Raw genomic sequence first — 19,576 nt, forward strand, 5'->3', positions numbered from 1 at the left:
CCTATAATTTCTGAACAAAGAATTCTTGGCATAACTACTTTACAGACACTAGAAGAAATTCATTTAAAGATCCAACAACTCTTCAATCCAGCAGCCCTGCATGACTGGGTAAAGAAAGGCCCGGATTACTCAGTCATCAATGACCAACCCTACTATCAAGGATGACTATTTCTATCACACAAGGAATTACAGGAACTTGTCATCTCCAATTATCATGATAACCTAATGGAAGGTCACCCAGGTATCGCAAAAACCGAAGCCAAAATTAAGAGACAATTCTGGTGGCCCACCTGGCGAAAAGATATAAAGTCATTTGTGATGTCTTGCGGCATTTGCGCCCAAAACAAGAGTCAGAAGAAAAAAACAGCTGGCCTTTTACAACCTTTGGATATTCCACCTACACCATGGCACACCTTATCTTTAGACTTTATTACTGATCTACCTCCATGTAATGGATTTAACACCATTCTAGTTATCGTGGATCTTTTTTCCAAGATGGCCCACTTTATTCCTTTGAAGGGATTACCTTCTGCTTCAGTCCTGGCCAAGGAGTGCCTCGAAAACATCGTTCGAATACACAGGTTTCCTTCTGTTTTGGTCTCTGACCGAGGTAGTCAATTCATTTCACATTTTTGGAAGAAATGTTGCCAATTGGCGCAAATCGACGTACGGTTATCAACCAGTCACCATCCCCAGACCGATGGTCAGACGGAGAGGACCAACCAGACCCTTGAACAGTACCTTCGTTGCATGCTTCACCAGACCGAAAGTCATTGGAAAGATATTTTATGGATTTCCGAATATGCATACAACAACTCTGTACATTCAGGAACCGGGCAAAGCTCCTTTTATACCACATATGGACACCACCTTCGAACCTCAGAACTCGATTCGCCTTAGCACTTAGAAATGCCTGCAGTTAGTCATTTACATTCTACTATTACACAAGCCTTAAAGGAAGCGACAAAACATTTGAAGCAAGCAAAAGAGAAATACAAGAAAAATGCTGATCTACATAGAAGTGAAACTCCACAGTACCAAATAGGAGATTAGGTTTGGCTAGCTACAAAACACATACCTCTGAAAGAAACTCAGACTTTTAATCCTAGATATTTGGGACCTTACACCATTAAGGCCATTATCAACCCGGTGGCCGTCAAACTAGAACAAGATTAACCAAACCACCAGATCCTATCTTGATAGATGGAGAACCTGAATTTGAGGTGAAAAACATCCTGGATTCCAAGGAGGTTAAATCAAAACTTTTTTACTTAATCGATTGGAAAGGTTATGGGCCACAGCAAAGGTCATGGGAGCCTAGTGACCATGTCCATGCACCACGATTAGTGAAGAGATTCCATTGGGACTTCCCAGACAAACCAGGACCAAGGGGAGGAACGACTTTAGGAGGGGCCTTGAGGGGGAGTGCTGTCATGATGCATACCCCCGGGCATCCAGACCACTTCCATCAACCCCGGGAGCAGGCATCATGTCGCCTTGTGAAAACCCAGCAACCCCTGCTAGGGGCTGTCTGGGTTCAGTCCTGGCGCCTATGGCGCCAGGCTCATATGGGACATCAGTCCTGGCACCATAGGCGCCAGGCTCATAGGTGCACACTTACCTGATGCAGACCATGCTGCAAGGAGATCCAAGCCCATGTGAGGCCTGGAAGGGACTACTTTACCTTATGGACTATTCTGTTACTCGGGTGTGGTCTGGGAGGAATACCTACCTGGGACTACTTTGGAGGCTATTTAAACCACGCCCGAAGAGCAGCACATGCTTCGCGTTATTCTGCCTCCAGCAGCGTAACACTCACCGTGCCAGCAGCAGCATCCAGCCTTCTGCCACGCCTGCCTCGAACCTGGAGCACCTAGAAGGAAGGAAAGAAGCAAAGGTTAGAACAAGAGTAATACCTGATTTCTTACCTGATTCCGGATTCATTGAATCTTCAAACCAGAGGAAAGACTTTGTTTTAAACGTGTCGCATTGCCAGCAGCAGCGCTGCGCCAAACTCACCGTTCCACGCAGCATCTCTTCGATCCGGCGCTGTCTCTATCTTTACATCGCCGAATCTCGGCACCTAAGGGGGACAAGAAACAACAAGGTGAGCAGCTAGAACAGACAGAGACAATCTCTTTAGCAGCCATATGCTTACCTGATTTTACCGCCGGAGGTATAATTCATCTGCACGCCACATCTTCTTATGCCGCACCTGTAAGATAAGGAGAAAGCAGCAAGTTTAACCCTTGACATTATTTACCGGACAGTGTTGGGTAACACAGACTTTTACCGGAGCGCTTTCAGTTGTCAATGTTCTTATTGGGTCAAAGCTGCAAGATAAAAGAGGAATTGGACAGGAGTGAATTCCAGACATTTTGAACTCTTATGAACTATATACTTACGGCTCTTCGCCAGGATCTTTTGGAGTCAGGATTCGTCTACAACTCTTCCAATATCTTCAAGCCAGTGAAGTAACTGGTCATCAACGCGCCCCTGCGTGCTTTTCAGGATGGAGGGCTCATCCTTCAAGAATATAAGGTGAGATTGCTGAGAGGGCGCTTCAGAGGTGATTGGAGGGGAGGACAGTGGGGGTGCTATCACTTGAATCCACAAGTGGCTAAATCCATCTCTCCACTTGTAGGAGAATATTTCTACGGGCCACGCAGACAAGATTAGGAGGGCAGACCCAGTCAGTCATCGCTGCACTAAGCATCACGTGGGTGGAGGCCGCAGCAGTCCGGGTCCGATCAACGCCCCTGTGGGAGCCAGGTGAGCGTAACAACAATACACATGTTTGAGTGCTGCCCCTCGATCCTCATGCTACTTGCTGCAAAAGGACTCTAGTTTTCAAATCATCCTTTTTCTTTTCCACATTCTTCTCTGTGTTCACCCTATTCTCATTATACTGGGCCCTTTGCAGCACTTCGGATTGCGATTTTACTTGCCATGCACTTTCAGACGTCATGATCTGAGTTTGAATGTCAGGCAACAATCCTCGTACAAATTAATGAACAAATAATCTCTTTCCCGGTTCGGTACTCAAATCTTGCCCAATAAAATCCGAAAACACTTCCTCAAGCCTGTTAAAAAACTCAGTTGCACCATTGGTTTTTCCTTGCATGCATGCTGTTAATTTGTCCCATATAATTCTCTTCTCGGGCACTTAAGTCTTCAGTTTGGTGAGTATATTATTCAGCAACATCAATGTAGCCTGGGATGGTTTCCTCCCTGCTCTCCCAGCCCCATCAGCTTGCGTCAAGGATCCCAAGTATCCTCCATCCCAGCTTCATCATCTATGGTCCTAATCCGTTTCCATAGATCTGCAGGTAGGATCATGGGAAATAACAAGTCAATATCCCCTAAAGTGAAAACTGACTAATTCAAAACTGATTGTATCTCTTTGTAGAACCATGTGGTATTCCTTGTGATGTCTGCAATGGGCTGCTTAATCGTATTCACTTCCTGTCTTGAAAATGGAACATAGACAAACTGTGAAATATAATGCGCTGGAATAGTGGAAGCAGGTATCTGTCCTGCAGCTGGGATTTCTACCTTTGGGACTAGTGTCGGAGGAAACTCTCTCATAGGTAATTGTACAGTAGGGAGTTCTGAACGCTTATTAAGCATTAGCGCCACATCGAGTGACAAAGAGGTTAACATGGTGTCGGGTGAAAATGCTCTTTTATAAATCACCATCATATCTGCTGGACAACACAAGTTTCTCTTCATGCATTCATCTTGTAAATACTCAACCATCACTTTTAACACCTTCCATTGCATAGCCGGTAAATACTGACTAAAGGTATCATGCACTTCAATAGGAGAAATAGAGACATCGGAAATCCATCTAAGTGTGCATTTCTTCACTGACAGGTTTCAATGGAGGCAAAAATTGTTTCTGTACGTACGATGTGTGTTGCTTATCCCTATTCAATTCATCTTTTTTTTAAGCAATCAAGTTCTCTCTTATATACAAACAATTACGCAACATTTTTGCATATCTTAGTTGCAGTATCTCTTGAACGAGACAAAAAATTCAAATCCTGCAATTCCTGTGGAATAGCTGAATCAGTCAAATCACTCCATGCTTCGGCAAGATACACTCCTATTTGTTCAATCAACACCTTCTGCTCAGGAATGCCCCTGTGATCTGACATCGCACTCACGGGAGCAGTTTCATCACCCACCTCCATATACGTCTCTGCCCATTCACGCAGTTCCCTTTTTCTCTCTGCAGATATCGTACTACGTGTCACTAGTCACAAATCAGTGCCAATCTCTGGAAGGGGCGTGGAAGTGGAGGCAGCCAGCATTGAAAGCAAGAATAAATCATGCTTGCTCGGCAGTGGACGAAAAATGTCGGTGCAGTTGGAACAACCGGTGTAGCAGCAGCTGTTACAGTTGGACTGGGTGCAGATGCACGGGGGATACATGGGGAGGTCGTGCAGTTGAATCGGTCACTCGCCAACTCAAAACTTCTTAGCACTGGCCAATGAAGGTCTGGAGCATGTCTGGTTTGTCGATGCCAAATATCATTAAATACAATTGCGCCTAGGCCATGAGATACATACATGTCATACGCCGCTGACCCCTCAGGTGGTGCGGGTTGACTATGTTTCAAATTACTAGATAGTCTTCCTCGGCAGGAAAACATTGCAGAACAGGACAACAGCTTACCAGGCATACTAAAATCACAGTGTTACCTGGCCAAAATATTTAAGTGTAAATACTACTTCAAATCAAATCATCAGGGCATTTCCTTCCTGAAACAATCTCATCTGATTTCCAATCAAATCCAACAGACAATCGTCGTGGCTCAGTGATCTCGATCCGACAGCCTTGTCTTCGAATGGAATGGAACGAATGGAATATCAACGGGAGGGTCCCTGTTTGGGCACCATATGAAAAAACTCAAAATGAGGCTTAGTACAAAGAAATGGAAATAGCCAGTCACTAGGTCAAAGAACAGTGTTTATTACAGTCAAGACTGGGGTCTCAGCACCTCACGATGCATGCGTAAAGACACTTTGGCACGAGAGAGCTATGAGTCACCAAAATCGTGCACATATATACATTCAGAATCTCATATGAAACGCTTGTCAAGCCCCCTCGTATGATAGGGTCCATAGGGTTCATGACCTTTCTACGCAGATGGTATTACTATGACAACGGTTTTACAGATTTCCCAGTCCTCCTACTGGTAATTTATTTTTTGGGAGCAGGGCAAAGCAGTGCATGGGGGCAAATTATGTTCCTTGGTATAAGGTGACATTCGCTACACAGCTTATCTGTGTTGCTCCTAGAGCCTAAGGTCAGTCTGCTCTAAAGCTTGGGAATAGGGTTTTCACTAGATGAGCATGGTTTAAATGTACATTATTACTATTAATTGTTCTGCGAGGAAAACCTTGTCAAGACAGGTGGGCACCTACTTGTAGATTAGCTATGCTCCTGCAAAGGCGTCAAGGTTCTACATTGTAAGACAAACAACACACTCAGCAGAATGTGCATTCCTGTCTCGTAAATATCAGAAAGTTCAGCCCACGGTCTTCTACCATGTTCAGAGCAAAACCGAAGAATGTGCAGGGCACTGAACAGTATATCGAAGATGGAGGAAAAAACAAAATGGCAACATGACCATCATTATTGCAGCAATGAATTTGTAGTGTGATGTGAAATGCAAATGTGCTTAGGGCAATATACATACTACATAGGACACTGAAACCACTTTCACAGTGGTACAAAACTTTAGCAAGTACATGTTTAAAGGGGGAACCTGTTACGTTTACAATTTGGTGTAAAAAGGTACCCTTCACATAATTTTCAAAATGTTCATGCCAGAGTGCAAAAGGGAGTGTCAAGTCTCATTTCGATATGATTGACCATCAATTTGTTAAGGATTTCAATCAGGCGATGCACATCTTAGTCTCGGCCCAGTATGCAGTGTGTGATTGAAATGCTTATGTTTCATGTTAGATTCAATAATGAGATGGTACACCACTCATATCACCCCCCCCTTTTCAAATACCCCGGGTCACAATGGACCATGAACCAGGCTTGTTGATAAAATGTAATATTTATTTATTTATTTTAAAATTCAAAAGAAAGCATACCATTAAAATATGGGGTAGCAATCACTAAAGGGGTGATAAGAACAATAGGAATGTAAGCAATGCCTTAGTTTAAACTTCTATTGACACAACTACAAAACACCAGAGAATAGGAACCCTTTTTGATTTTAGGTAAGATAGCACACAAGTTAGAATTTCCCTCTGCAATATTCCCTCAACCCACAAATAATTAATTCTAAGTCGATAAACAGAAGCATCAGGTGATCAGGAATTACAACTGGAAAACAGAATTGAAATCTGACTTTTCTTCCCAAACAAGAGAGAACAATGTATTTTAAACCCTAGCAATGCTAAAATGACACTCGGAAATGGATGAATAAATGAATGAATGTGTATAACTCTTGAAAGAAAAACAATTCTTTACTGGAGCAACACTGGAAAGATACTATCAATCACAAGCAATGGATTGAGCAAAAGCATCCAATTCGAAATTGAATGGAAGATTTAAAACAGTTTATAATCAAATGACACGTTGTAAATTTAGCAAACTTTTGTAATTACCACCTGAATTTACCAAAAAAGTTTTTAATAAAAATAGGTGAAATGAGGTCTCTAGCTGGTAAATTGAGTGAGTTATGCAAGGTTTAGTGAGGTGCGTTTTGAGAAAATGACAGTGCAAAAAAGGAAAAGAAATCAATTTTGACAAGGACCGTTTTACTCTACATTCGAGCATTCAGGCTAGACTACCAGATTGAGACACAGTAAGCTCCAGGGTTGACTCGCGAGTTCAACACTACCACCTCCGCGCCTGCCCTGGCAGAACCAGTCCGATTACTTGAAAGAGGACTATGGGTTTAGGATTTCACAAAACAAAATTATTAAAGATATTTGCTCTAGCACAAGAAATCAAAGGCAAGGTTTCAAGAATGGTTTTTGACAATATTATAAGTTATCATGATAAAAATAGGATGACTTAGAGAGTGGAACTAAGGACAAGGCAAGGCAAGATATATTATGGTTTTCTGTGGTTCCTATTGATACTCACAGTCCACTTTTTAGTTTGGATATTGGACAGTCAGTGGTTCTGGTTACCACACTGATCTGGTCTAACAAAGGACAGACAGACAAAATCAGAGGGACAGAGGGACAGGATCAGCTGGGCAGGGATAGTAGGGTTGGTAATTGATGACTGAGTAATCCGGGCCTTTCTTTACCCAGTCATGCAGGGCTGCTGGATTGGGCAGGGACTGGATACCAAAGGATAGTTCTTCTGGACTGGCAATTCTGGTTACAGGATACTATCGGTCAGCAGGATAGCAGGATGGCAGCAGCATGCAGTGAGTGGTGGCAAACCAAGCTAGATTAGGATGCCAAAAGTACCACAGTTTCTCCTGGTTACTGGGAGATTAGTGGGTTTTAATATTGTAGGGTAGGCTTTGCTGGAACAGCATCAATGGGCCCTGGAATAGAATCAGCAATGCTTGGCCTTGTTATAGGGATCTGGAGTCTTTAAGATGAAACAGGAATAGGAACTCAGCGCAGGAAATCAGGAAGAGTGTGTGTGTCCAGAGTTTTGTTAGGGACTTTATCATGCAAAATGACATCATCAAGATAGAGGCTTCTCAGGGTTAACCACGCCCACCCCTAAACTACTTGGATGGGGAAGGGGAGCTAGTCTCCGCCTCGCTCTCAGTTTTTTGGACTTCTAAGGGACTGATGTCAGATTTATGAGGTGAGGTTTACAATGTCCAAACGGTCCCACATTCATACTTTAATTAAAATCCGATTTTCCCAAAAACATACATTTCTTTACTTGTAATTACTTGGAAAATTATACACACAGGTTACATATTATGTGCATCACATTTCAGTCCAATCCTCAGGTCTGTGCGACTTTGTTTTGCCTTTCTAATACATTTTGGTAATTTTACACATTATAGATTTGGCCTAATATTCGATAATTTTATACACAAATGTGAATTGTCCCCAGGGATATATGTACCAAATTTTATGATTGCCATATTAATACTTTCCTTAGAATCTGTCATATTTTGTAACTTCTGTTCCCCATGTGGCAAAGAGTTCTACCAAGTTTTAAAACACTGCCCCAAAATTAGTTTAAAAACTGCACATTTTAAAATGTCTGCTAATTCTTGCTACAGAAATAAAAGTCTTTAAATTTTCTTTATAACATAGTCTCTGCCACAAAAAAGGCAGTCCCTTTCTTACTAGATTCTGTTTTTTTTTTCTTCTTCCAACTGCAAGCAGCTGTCATTTCCTTCCAGGCAAGATAGGTTTCCAGTCTTAATTGAAGGTTTTATTGCCCCTTCACACTTGACAGGTGAGTGTCCTAGGACTGCTATTGTCACAGTCTGGAGCACAGACGAATGTCTGACGAGCTTGTGAACTTTCATTGACCTGTCCCATACAAAGTCTTTCAAGCTGGCACGTTGCACCGATGTGTCCTGGATTTATGGTGTATCTCCCTTCCTAGGAGGAGTTTCATGGCTGGCAACTGGAATAACAGTTTTTTTTTCTGATAGCTTGCAACTCCAGCCTATGTGTTTCAAACTGTTTAATTTCTTACTTTGGGTCTTGAATTAAACAAACCTATTACAGAAGATATCCTATGTGTGTTTTATAACCACCAATATAATTCCATTACATTGCTAAGTAAACAGGCTTTCATTAACAATTTAGTTTTAAACAGGCCATTTTTTTTCTTCAGTCATCACAGCCCATTTATCCACATGTGTTAAAAACTGCCAGCATTTCTTTCTTTAATTCGGTTTGCAGCTCCTCAGATTGCCCACACTGTCTTTGCAGCTGTAGTCATTTCTTTGCAGCAGGAGTTTTATACAAAGTATAGATGCATTTACACTTGACCTGGCTCAAAGAGTTAAAAGTCTCTTTGAACTGCTGCACCTGAATACATTTTGGTAAGAAATAAACACGTTTTCACGTGCAAGTGAAAAGAACGCTGCTTGTTGATTTCTTTCAAATCTACTTTGACAGGACTATGTCATTCAGGAATTATGTCTGGTTTTTCTGAGGCACAATGAATTATCCTGGGCCTGGCTGGGTCCGTTTCCATCATGATGGTCTCAGAATGCACAGATGGAAATAGCATAACAGAGCATTTTGAAAGGGTGAAAAAGGTTTTATTTTTAAAGGGGAATTTGGCTTTTGCAGCAAAGCAGTGCTGCCTTTCCACTTGATTCCATATAGATGTCTCCGAACACACTGGCATACTTTTTCAGTGGGCCTCATTACGAATCAGGCGTTAAGGGGTTAACGGCGCCGTAAACGGTGCCGTCCCTTAACGCCTGATTACAAGGTCTCTTAGCGCCATGGTGATTTTAACGCCTGCTTTTTGCAGGCGTTAAAATCCATGGCGCTAAGGGACCATGGTGCTAATTACGCCACCGTAATTTACGGTGGCTTAATTAGCGCCTTCCCCACTCCCGTTATGCCCTATGGGGCAAAAATGGGAATAGGGAAGGGTAAAATGGGAAATGGGGATTTACCGCCCCACTCACCTTGGAATGGGGCGGTAAATCCGCCATCCACCATGGTGTAAACATAGTTTACACCATGGTGGTAAGGGTACGACCCAGGCGGTAACTTACCGCCTGGGTCGTAATGAGGCCCAGTGTGTCCCCTTGTTCCATTTTGCCTGAGTGTGCTAGGCAGGATGTTGCAGCCATCTTCTGTTGCTGCCAAAATGCAGTTTTGAGGTCCTGGTGCGGACAGGAGCCAGCTCAGCCAGGTTGCTGTTTCTTGCGCAAATGTAGCTTGGTGATGTGGTGTAATGCCGTTGAGTGGGTCAATATATTCCACAATATAATTCTCAGGTGCTTGGAATCAGCAGGGACTTTGGGTGCCCCTTATCCTAGTTTTATTCTTTCCTATCAAATAGAGTACAAAGAGTGTCCCTATTCCATCTTCGTTCAGAGCTGGTGCCATCATTTGTGGGGTTCCTCAGGGTTCTTCTCTATCTCCCCTTCTTTTTAATTTGTATCTACGTGCCTTAGCACATCTTATTTTAGCACATGGTGTTTGTTTTTACACCTATGTGGATGACACACAGCACAGTTTCCGTCTGAACTCCCCAGTGCTTGATCGACCGAATAAACTGAGAGCCTGTCTTCCTTCCATTGATTAGTGGATGTTGCAAAACTGGCTCAAATTAAACCCAGAGAAGACCAAGAATTTGGCTTTGGGGAGGGAGAGGTTTATGATGCAAATCACTGCTGGAATACTATTTTTTGGCCAGACTCCCTGGGCCCTTGTCGGGTTGAAACTGTTACCCACTCGGTCCCGACCAGCACAGATTGCTTCAGTCTGTACATCTTTTTTTTTCACTGAAACTTTTCAAAAAGATTTTTCCTATTATTCCTCCACATTTACGTTCTGAAGTGGTCACTGCTTCAGTCATGGGTTTCCCTGATTTATCTATTTAGGACAAACATAATTTTTATTTCATCGTCTTCAGGTTCTTCAAAACTTGGCTGCTCATCTAGCTCTTATAGCACCAAGGTTGGCGTACACTCTGGCCTTGCTGTGGCAATTCCACTGGCGTCCTAACAAAAGTCATATTGATTTTAAGGTCTTATGTATAGTGCATTGCGCAATTCAACAATCAGGGCCTTCCTTTCTTCAATCGAAACGCACACTGTATGTGCTTGAGAGACTTTTACGTTTTGGGTCTCAAAACTTGTGTGAAGTTCCAAGGTTTTGCAAAGCATGAGAGGGGGGTCGATTCTTTTCAGTTTGTACTTGTATTTATTGTGCTTATATATCACTTTAATCCAAAGCGCTTTACATTATAACAAGATAAATAAAAGTTTATAACAGTAGAAGCAATTTACAAACATGAATCAAACCGATACAAACCAGTAAGTAGAGCAATTAAACTGTTAGGGTAAGAGGGAGAGGGGGTGAGGAGATGTGCAGACCGAGAAAGGAGGGAAAGGAGAGAGAAAGGGGAGAAGGTAAAGATATCCGGGTGGGGGATAGAGAATGAGAGATCTCAGGGAAGTATGGTAGGAGGAAAAGGTAGGCATTGAGCGGATAGAGAGAGGTAGGGAGTTCCAGTGCAGGGGGGCTAGGAGCTGAAAAGAGCCAAAACAGGAGGAGGCACATAGGGAAGGGGGAAGGGTGAGAAGGAAAAGATCAGCAGAACAAAGTGAATGGGAAGGGATGTAGAAAGAGAGGAGAGATAATGGGGAGCAAGATCATGGAGAGATTTAAATACAAGACAGAGGAAATTAAATTTATGTTGGGAGTGAAAGGGAAGCCAACCGAGGTAGGAAAGCGAAGAGGAAATGGAGTTGTGAGGGGCAAGGAGACAGAGTCTACGGACAGCTGAGTGATAGAGAGATTTGAAGGGGGCAAGATGAGATGCATGCAGTCCAAAGAGTAAAGAGGAGCAATAGAAGAGGTGAGAGAATATAAGCCATGGTGCCTCCCACGTCGAGCCTGCCGCTGCCTCCAACGCAACTGCCTCTGCCAGCACGACGGCATCCAGGCTGATGGAATCCACCAACGCCGTCATGCATGTGCCCTGCCCGATGATGCCATCACATTCTCCATCTGCTGGGGTCCAGTTGCTGGTGTGTCCACCCCTGCTGGACCTCCAACTCCCGACTGTGGCAGGGATGGGATCCCCACCGAGTTGGCTGCGTTGGTCGGGGCAGGTCCACAGGGAGGGAGCCCTGGTGGCATCTGGGCCAGAAGACGGCATGGAGAACGACTGGCGCATAGCCTCCACAGAGGAGGAGAGGGTCGCCAGAGTGGCCAACACATGTACGAAACCCCCGACCATGGCCGCTCCCAACTGGGCCACGTTGGCACGGTGCTCTTCGTGATGACGTGCATGCTCCCCCGGGAAGCATGCACCTAATCACGAATGACACCCGTGCGCAACGCGACACCAATCAGGACCTTCTCCATACGGCCAGGGGTCCCCTCGTCTGCAGGTGGAGGGGAGTCAGATGACATGGACATCTCCCCTACCTGCGGACGGGCCTGGGATGGGGCATCCCTGCTGGTGCATGGTGGTGCAGTCACAGTGTCAGGGACAGTGACATGCACAGGCCCCTCCACGACGACCTGTGCTGCCTCCTGCCCCTGCCCCTGGACTGCACCACTTGCACCAGCAGGGATTCCCCCACAGGCCCCATGTGTGGCTCAGTAGCGGCCTCCTCCTCCTCTGTGGAAACCACCAACCTGGATGGCTCCACACCGTCTTCCGCCGTTGCAAGCCCCTGCGGGGGCTCACCCACCCCTTCCGCTGCAGCTGTGGGGGCATCCCCGACGCTTTGCTCCACAGTGCCGTCTCCGCCCTCTTCTTCACTTGGCCCTGTGTAGAGGGAGACATAGAACACAAGCATCAGGGTACTGTACAATGGTCCCCTAGACAGGAAGCAATAGCAGATGAGTGGCACTGTCAAAGATCACTTCCATCATGTCCCTCCACAACACATGGGTCAGTGCAGGCAAAACAGATGCAGTAACAGCCATGGCGCATTCTATGGACATTAGCTTACATGTCCAAGGAACTCTTGAAACATACAATGTTGTTTTGGAACTCACATGCATCATGGGTCATGCCTATCACATGCACACACTTCACCGTAGTTTCATCCATCTGGCCTTGTACACCCCAGACCCTGTGGATGCAAGGATAACTAGGCTGCATCAGTGAATCTGAACATTGTCACAGACATGTGCCATGCATCCATGGCATTCACAAGTCACAGACACGCAGGTCAGACACACAGACATGGGCACCATACATGTACATGGCATCAGCACCCATATCTCACACCCACCCATGTCCAGGAACAGAGACTGGCATGCTCTCATGTGTCCATTCCGCATAGGGCTCCCCATGTTGCATTTAAACACATGCACCAACCGTGTGGTTCACACATTACTGGTCTCACATGCATGACCATGAAGTCCCTGCACACACACATGCGTACATGTCCTATGTCACACATACAGGCAAGTATGAGACAACCAGCACACTGCAACATGCCCTGTCTCACACAGAAATGCTTGGCCACTTACCGCTCGACTCCAGACGGGTCTGCCTCTTAAGGATCTGGGCCTGGAGCGCTGGGCGTACGTGTTCCAGGACCCTCATCTGGATGGTACTCATGCTGCCCCGGCCCCCCTCCACAAGGCGCCGGGCCTTTATGAGGGTCCTGGAGCTCAAGTCCTCCCAGCGCTTCTTGACTTGCTTGATGTTGCGGGTTGCCACCCCCTCTGTGTTGATGGCAGCCACAAAGTCGTCCCAGATTCTGTCCCGTCCTTCCTTGTCAGCGCGTGATGATCCGAAGAGTGCATCATAATGCCCCAGGACAAGCTCCACCAGGACACCAACCTCCTTCTGACTGAAGCTGGTGGCCCTCTGCCCCTCTGGCTGGGGGTCACCAGTGGTCTCAGATGGTGTTTGCCCCGACATGGCAACCCCCGAGGCAGGCGTGGGTGAGCAACTGGGTCATGGGGCTGGGCTGTGGAGCGATGGTAGCCCAGTCGGGAGTCTTCTGTTCCAGCAGGGGTGGGCAGCGCAACTGGACCCCGGCAGATGGCTGATGTGCAGGCACCAATTGGCAGGGCACAAGGGCAGCAGGCAGTCAGGCAGCAGCAGACGGCAGGTGGGAGCGTGCTCGGGGCTCTGGGGGGCAGTGATTCGGCCTTTTGGGCAGGAGCGTGGTCTTCCGTGTGTTTTCGCGTGGCCAGCTTGATACGGAGTGATTTGGCACGTGAAAAAATTGCACGTCAGCATGTAATTCGAGGAAAGGCCCTTAGCGCGTAAGCGCGTCTGCACGCATACGCAATTTCATTGGACCAAAGGCCCTTAGCGCGTAAGCGCATCAGTACGCATACGCGATTTCATTGGACCAAAGGCCCTTAGCACGTAAGCGCGTCTGTGACGTATCGCGCCTGGGCGTTGCCCTGGCAGGGCTTGAAGATCCCACGTGGATTTCCATTGCTCTGTATGTGCTTTCCGTGGGGTGCGGTGCGTGTGTTTTCCAGGCGTTGGGGTTCACACGCTATTACTTCACTGGGTGTTGGCTACGCGTTCTTCTACACGCAGACGGAGAGTGGTACCCCGCTCGCCCAAGGCCTATCGCGTGTGAAACTCCCGCGCACCCCCGAAATACACATCCCCCGCTCAATCGCGTGTGAAACTTCCCACGCACCCCCAAAATACACGTACCCCGCTCAATCGCATGTGAAATTTCCTACACACCCCCGAAATACACGTACCTCGCTCAATCGCGTGTAAAACTTCCCGCGGACCCCCAAAATACATTTACCCCACTCAATTGCATGTGAAACTTCCCGTGCACCTCCAAAATACACGTACCCCACTCAATCACGTGTAAAACTTCCCACGCACCCCCGACATACACGTTCCCCGCTCAATCGCGTGTGAAACTTCCCGCGCACCCCCGAAATACACGTACCCCGCTCAATCGCGTGTAAAACTTTCGCACACCCCCGAAATACACATAGCCCGCTCAATCGCGTGTGAAACTTCCTGCGCACCCCCGAAATACACGTACCCCGCTCAATCACGTGTGAAACTTCCCGCGCACCCCCGAAATACACGTACCCCGCTCAATCACATGTAAAACCTCCTGCGCTCCCCCGAAATACACGTACCCCGCTCAATCGCGTGTGAAACGTCCCGCAAACCCCCGAAATACACGTGCCCCGCTCACACAGGCCCAATCGCAGTATGGGACATTCATCATTGCTGTATATTGCCACTTTTGTAATGCGCAGGGACGCTACCGCCTGCCTTCATGTGGCGGACGTGTTTCAGCTTGTGCGTGTCTTTGGCTGTGCGCGGCTTTGCCCTATTCGATTCCATGAATACGTGTGGTTCGAGTGCGTGTGGGCGTTCCGTCTGCTTCCCTGCAGTACATCCCCAGTTACACCCTTATTTTCGCGCATTGTTCCCCATTCCGCGCATTACGCCCCGTGTTCCGCCCACTTTCTGGTGTACGCGGCGAGGTTGTGCGCTTTCACTGTGAGCGTCGCGCACGCCGTTCGGGATGTTGCAGTGACGTGTGCGCCATGCACGGGTTTGGCGCACATCCCGAGGAAAAACACGCGCAGGGACTTCCATGAATCGCAAGCGTGCGCGTGCGACTGTTTTTTCGCGCTTGCGCCTGCTTGCGCCTGCTTGCGCCTAATTTTCAGCGCACGTTTGTTCCATGAATCGGCCCCTCAGTGTATGAAACACACTTGGTTTCTTAAGGCTATGTTATTGAATGTTAGGAGATGGAAGAAATAATGATATAATTATTTTGCAATTTTTATGAGGTAAATGGCAGTAACTGTATAGAAAAGTATGGCATGCATGAATTTGTGAAGGTATGGGTAATAAAGCAGAAGGATGTGATTTACAGACAACAGTGTTATTTCAGCTGGGAGCTTTTCAATCATAGTGTCTATCTGTGTGAGTGTATGAAGATGCATGACCTTATCCTGGCTGTGTGTAATTTTATAATAAACTACTAAGTGTTTTTCTACAATTATACTGTTATTTCTCCCATCTTTTAATAATATAATTTTTCAGATAGCAGTGTGTGTAAAACATTTTTTAGATAGACTAGTTTGGAAGTGATAGTTGATTATAGCAGATGGGAAACATAACAGTAAGTTCATTTTATAGGTTATACAGGTTAAGTGGCAGTTACTCTGTTTATATGCATTCATAAAAGTTGTACATGTACTGTTGTGCAGCAAATATGCATACCTGTAGGTTTTATTCATGCATGTGGATATGCAGGCCGCTGCAAGTAGAAATCTTGGAGACTTTCACAGTAGTTTTTGTAGTAGGTGCTTTCCAATGATATGAGACTTGTATTCAGAGTGATCAACAGTACATTTGAAGTGCTGAACTCTGATGATGGAGTTAGATGTAGAGGTCTTGGATGTGATTGGTGGATAGTTGTGTGACTGCTTAGCTGTATCCAATGAGGGAATGGCAAAGAGAGTGAAGTGGAAAGGGTAGGAGGGCTGTGCAAGAGTTACACGGTCCATGGACACTGCGGCTGTCCGCGGACAGGGCATGCCACATCCAGGGTTTTTCAGCAAATCCAGCATGGAAAGGGGACTGTAGGGATCAGCCAATCAGATGTTGAGGTTGTGGATTTGTGTTGAAAGAGACTGTGTGTAGTGCAGATGGCAGAGGCTGAGAAAGTCAGGGTGTTGGTGCTTGGAGATATGTCTATGCCTGGTTTACAGCAGTATGCTCAATGTAGGCATGTGGCAAACAATTTTGATGTTAAAGAAGTGGAGGTCTTGTGGAGCACTGTGCCTGATTCCAATGTACAGGGAATATTTTACATGTTTGTGAAGATATGGGCAGGATGAACAGTCCACATGTGGTAGTTTTGCACTATGGTGCTTTCCATTTGGGCTATGTCAGTGCCTCTACTTTGTTGGCAGATTTGGAACACTTGGTTCAAGCAGTAATGAACATCCGTCCAAATTCCAAAATATTTTTTAACAATATTTCTGTTTTTGTCCTCAACAAAACATTGCTAGGTGTGCAATCAACCGAGGCATGTGTGCCTTCATGCTGAGAGCTGGTATGTCCATCTGTAATAATGATAATATTGATTCCAGTAATGTTGTTAATTTTAAAGAAGATGGTATTTCTTCATCTTTTATGGGAAATGCCATGCTGTTCTGGAATGTAAGGGTTGCTTTGGAGAAGGTAATGTGAAGTTTTTAGGAGTAAAGTAAGAAAAAAAGGAAAAAAAAATACAAAATAACACTTGTCTGTCAAGCATCTGCAAAAAACCCAAAAAAACGGCTCTTTTCAGTGCCAACCTCAAAGGGGAAATGGGACACACTATTTAAATTTAAATAAACCACGCTCAAATTTTCGATATGTCCGTGGACATGGCGGTAGTCCGCGGACATCGCGTATTACATACAGGGATTTTGGGGTGGAGAGACATGCAAATGAGAATGAGAAAAGCAAGGGATTGGTCAGTAAAGTTTACTGGGTGTGTTGTGTAAGGAGAGAGTTTGTCAGAAAAAAGACAGATACCTAAGGCTTTGTGTTTCAGAAAACTGAATATATGCATTTTGGGAGACTCATGGATACATTGGTTGGAGGTGCATGCTGAATGCTGTGGAGAAGGTTCAGATCTAGGATTCCCTCATGTGGAAGTGCACTGGCATGGAGTGTGTGGAATAGAGTGGCTGGACTTGGTACCTCTCTGTGCTACTTTTTAGACAGAGCATCATCCAGACATAATTATAATTCATTGTGGAGGGAACAGTTTAGGACATGCGTCTGGAATTTCATTGCAATTTACAATGAAAGAAAGATTTGAGAAGGTTATGGACGTGATTCCAAATTCCCAAGTCATTTTTTCTCGTATTGCGCAGAGACAAATGTGGCTGCGTTCTTCTTCATTTGGTCCACACATGGAGAAAGTGAATTGCAATGTCAATAAGGCTTGTTGTGCCTTTCTAAGAGATGTTGGCATGTCCTCTTTCACAATGAAAATATTATGTTTCGTAGCACATACATTTTTCACAGAGATGGAGTCCATCTTACTTATGCTGGCAATCAGATTTTTCTGAGAAATGTACAAAATGCATTGGGACCTTTTTTTGAAGTACATCCAACCATTTTGCAGTAGGTGTTGACCATTTCAAGTTTTTCAAACACAAAACAACACCACCAAAAGGCTATTTTCAGAGCCACCACTTCCTCTCAGAGAAAAGTGCAATGGTTATGATAGGGCAGCACCCCAACATTTTAAATATCTGCAAAATGTCCGCAGGCTTCTACAAAATGCACAGGACCCTGCTCCCTTTATTTGCCACTTCTATTTTTAAACTAGGAAAGATGCCTCTGAAAAGAACCATTTTGGATTTTTGTTGTTTTATTTTTTTTTGGTTTTTTACACATGACACACTAGGAGAGGAGGGGAAAGGAGGGTAAGAAAGGGACACCAACCATGGGGATAAGAAAGGGCAGGTGGAGAAAGGAAGATGTAGGGCAGGCCTAATTTAGGTAGGTTGCAGACCTTCTTATGCTCCTTGACCGCAGTCTCGAAAGCACTCCGAAGACTCTCCCCCCTCCAGAGTACTGTCTTGCAGTACATACACAAAACTGTGACCCTCGAAAGGTAAGGGTCAACAGCATCATGGATGACCTGTGAGGCAGCTGGAGGGATGCGCTGTCCCACAGGAGTGGAAACGGAGGATGTGGTACAGGAACTCAACCTACTACGTTGATCACAAGGTTCAACCTTGTGAATGGCCCCACCGTGGAACGACCTTAGGTGTCGCTTCATGGATGTCGTATCAAAGCTGTACATACCAGGCCTCCCACGACTGTGCACCATTTTGCACTGGTTGCAGGTGACCTTGTTTGCATGTGCTTTTGGTATGTCACCCTGAATGGTAAACAACTGCCACATCCAAGACTCACTGGGAGTGCTGGTAGTAGGCTGTTCCACTTCCTCATTCTCGTCATTCTCTTCAGCCTCCTCCTCTACATCCTCACGCCTGTTCTGATCTGCAGGCCCTTGGGGAGGTGGTGATGGTGTAGGGGTTGAGGTGGTGCTGAGACAGATGTAGCACCAGCTGGAGCAGCAGCAGCTTTGGATGCCATCAGGGTTGGTGAGATAATCTCAGCAAGAGCAGCAAAGGTAGCAAAAGTCAAACTGCAATAGCCAGAAGCACAATGAAGATCAGCTCTGAGGAGTGTCCTTTTATAGGGGTGCAGGTGTGCACTACGCGGACAGCTGTGCTGTCTGCGGACAGGTCAAACACCCTAAAAAGTCTTAAAAAGTTCTGAAAAGTATGTAGAAAGCAAGGGTCATTGTATGGGACATGTGCAATAGTGAATTCTTACTGTAAAATACTTTGGATTGTCTGGAAAAATGTTCAGGGACCCAGACAGTGTCCGTAAATCAGGACACGTGCTCAGCGTGGGTGTGGTCACATGATGATGTGCAAACACGTCTGCAAAGGGAACGGGCGTCCGCAGGACACTGAATGCGTGGGAACGGTTGTGCGCATGTATGCGGGTGTTCTACGGACAGTGTTCGAGTCCTCAAACTAATTAAAAGTGAGACACAAGTGAGATGGACAGTTACGGGCAGGCGCGATGTTCGCAGGACTTATGGGAGTGGTGCGCATGTGCGTAGATGTTCTACAGACAGTATGGACAGGCATAGTGTCCTTAGAACACCTCCATTTGGGTTCATTGCAAACATTACAGACACCGGGTGTGTTCTAAGAACAGTTCCATTTTGCTTGCGGAGAGTACGGACAGGTATAGTGTCCTTAGGACACCTCCATTTGGTTAAGTACGGACATCCCGGACACCGCGCGTGTTCTAAGAACAGATCCATCTTGCTTGTGGACAGTACAGACAGGTATAGTGTCCTTAGGACACCTCCATTTTGGTTAATTAAAGACATCCCGGACATCACGCGTGTTTT

This window comes from Ambystoma mexicanum, chromosome 10 (genome assembly GCF_040938575.1).
Source record: "Ambystoma mexicanum isolate Mex_15411 chromosome 10, UKY_AmexF1_1, whole genome shotgun sequence".
NCBI classification, from domain to species: domain Eukaryota; kingdom Metazoa; phylum Chordata; class Amphibia; order Caudata; family Ambystomatidae; genus Ambystoma; species Ambystoma mexicanum.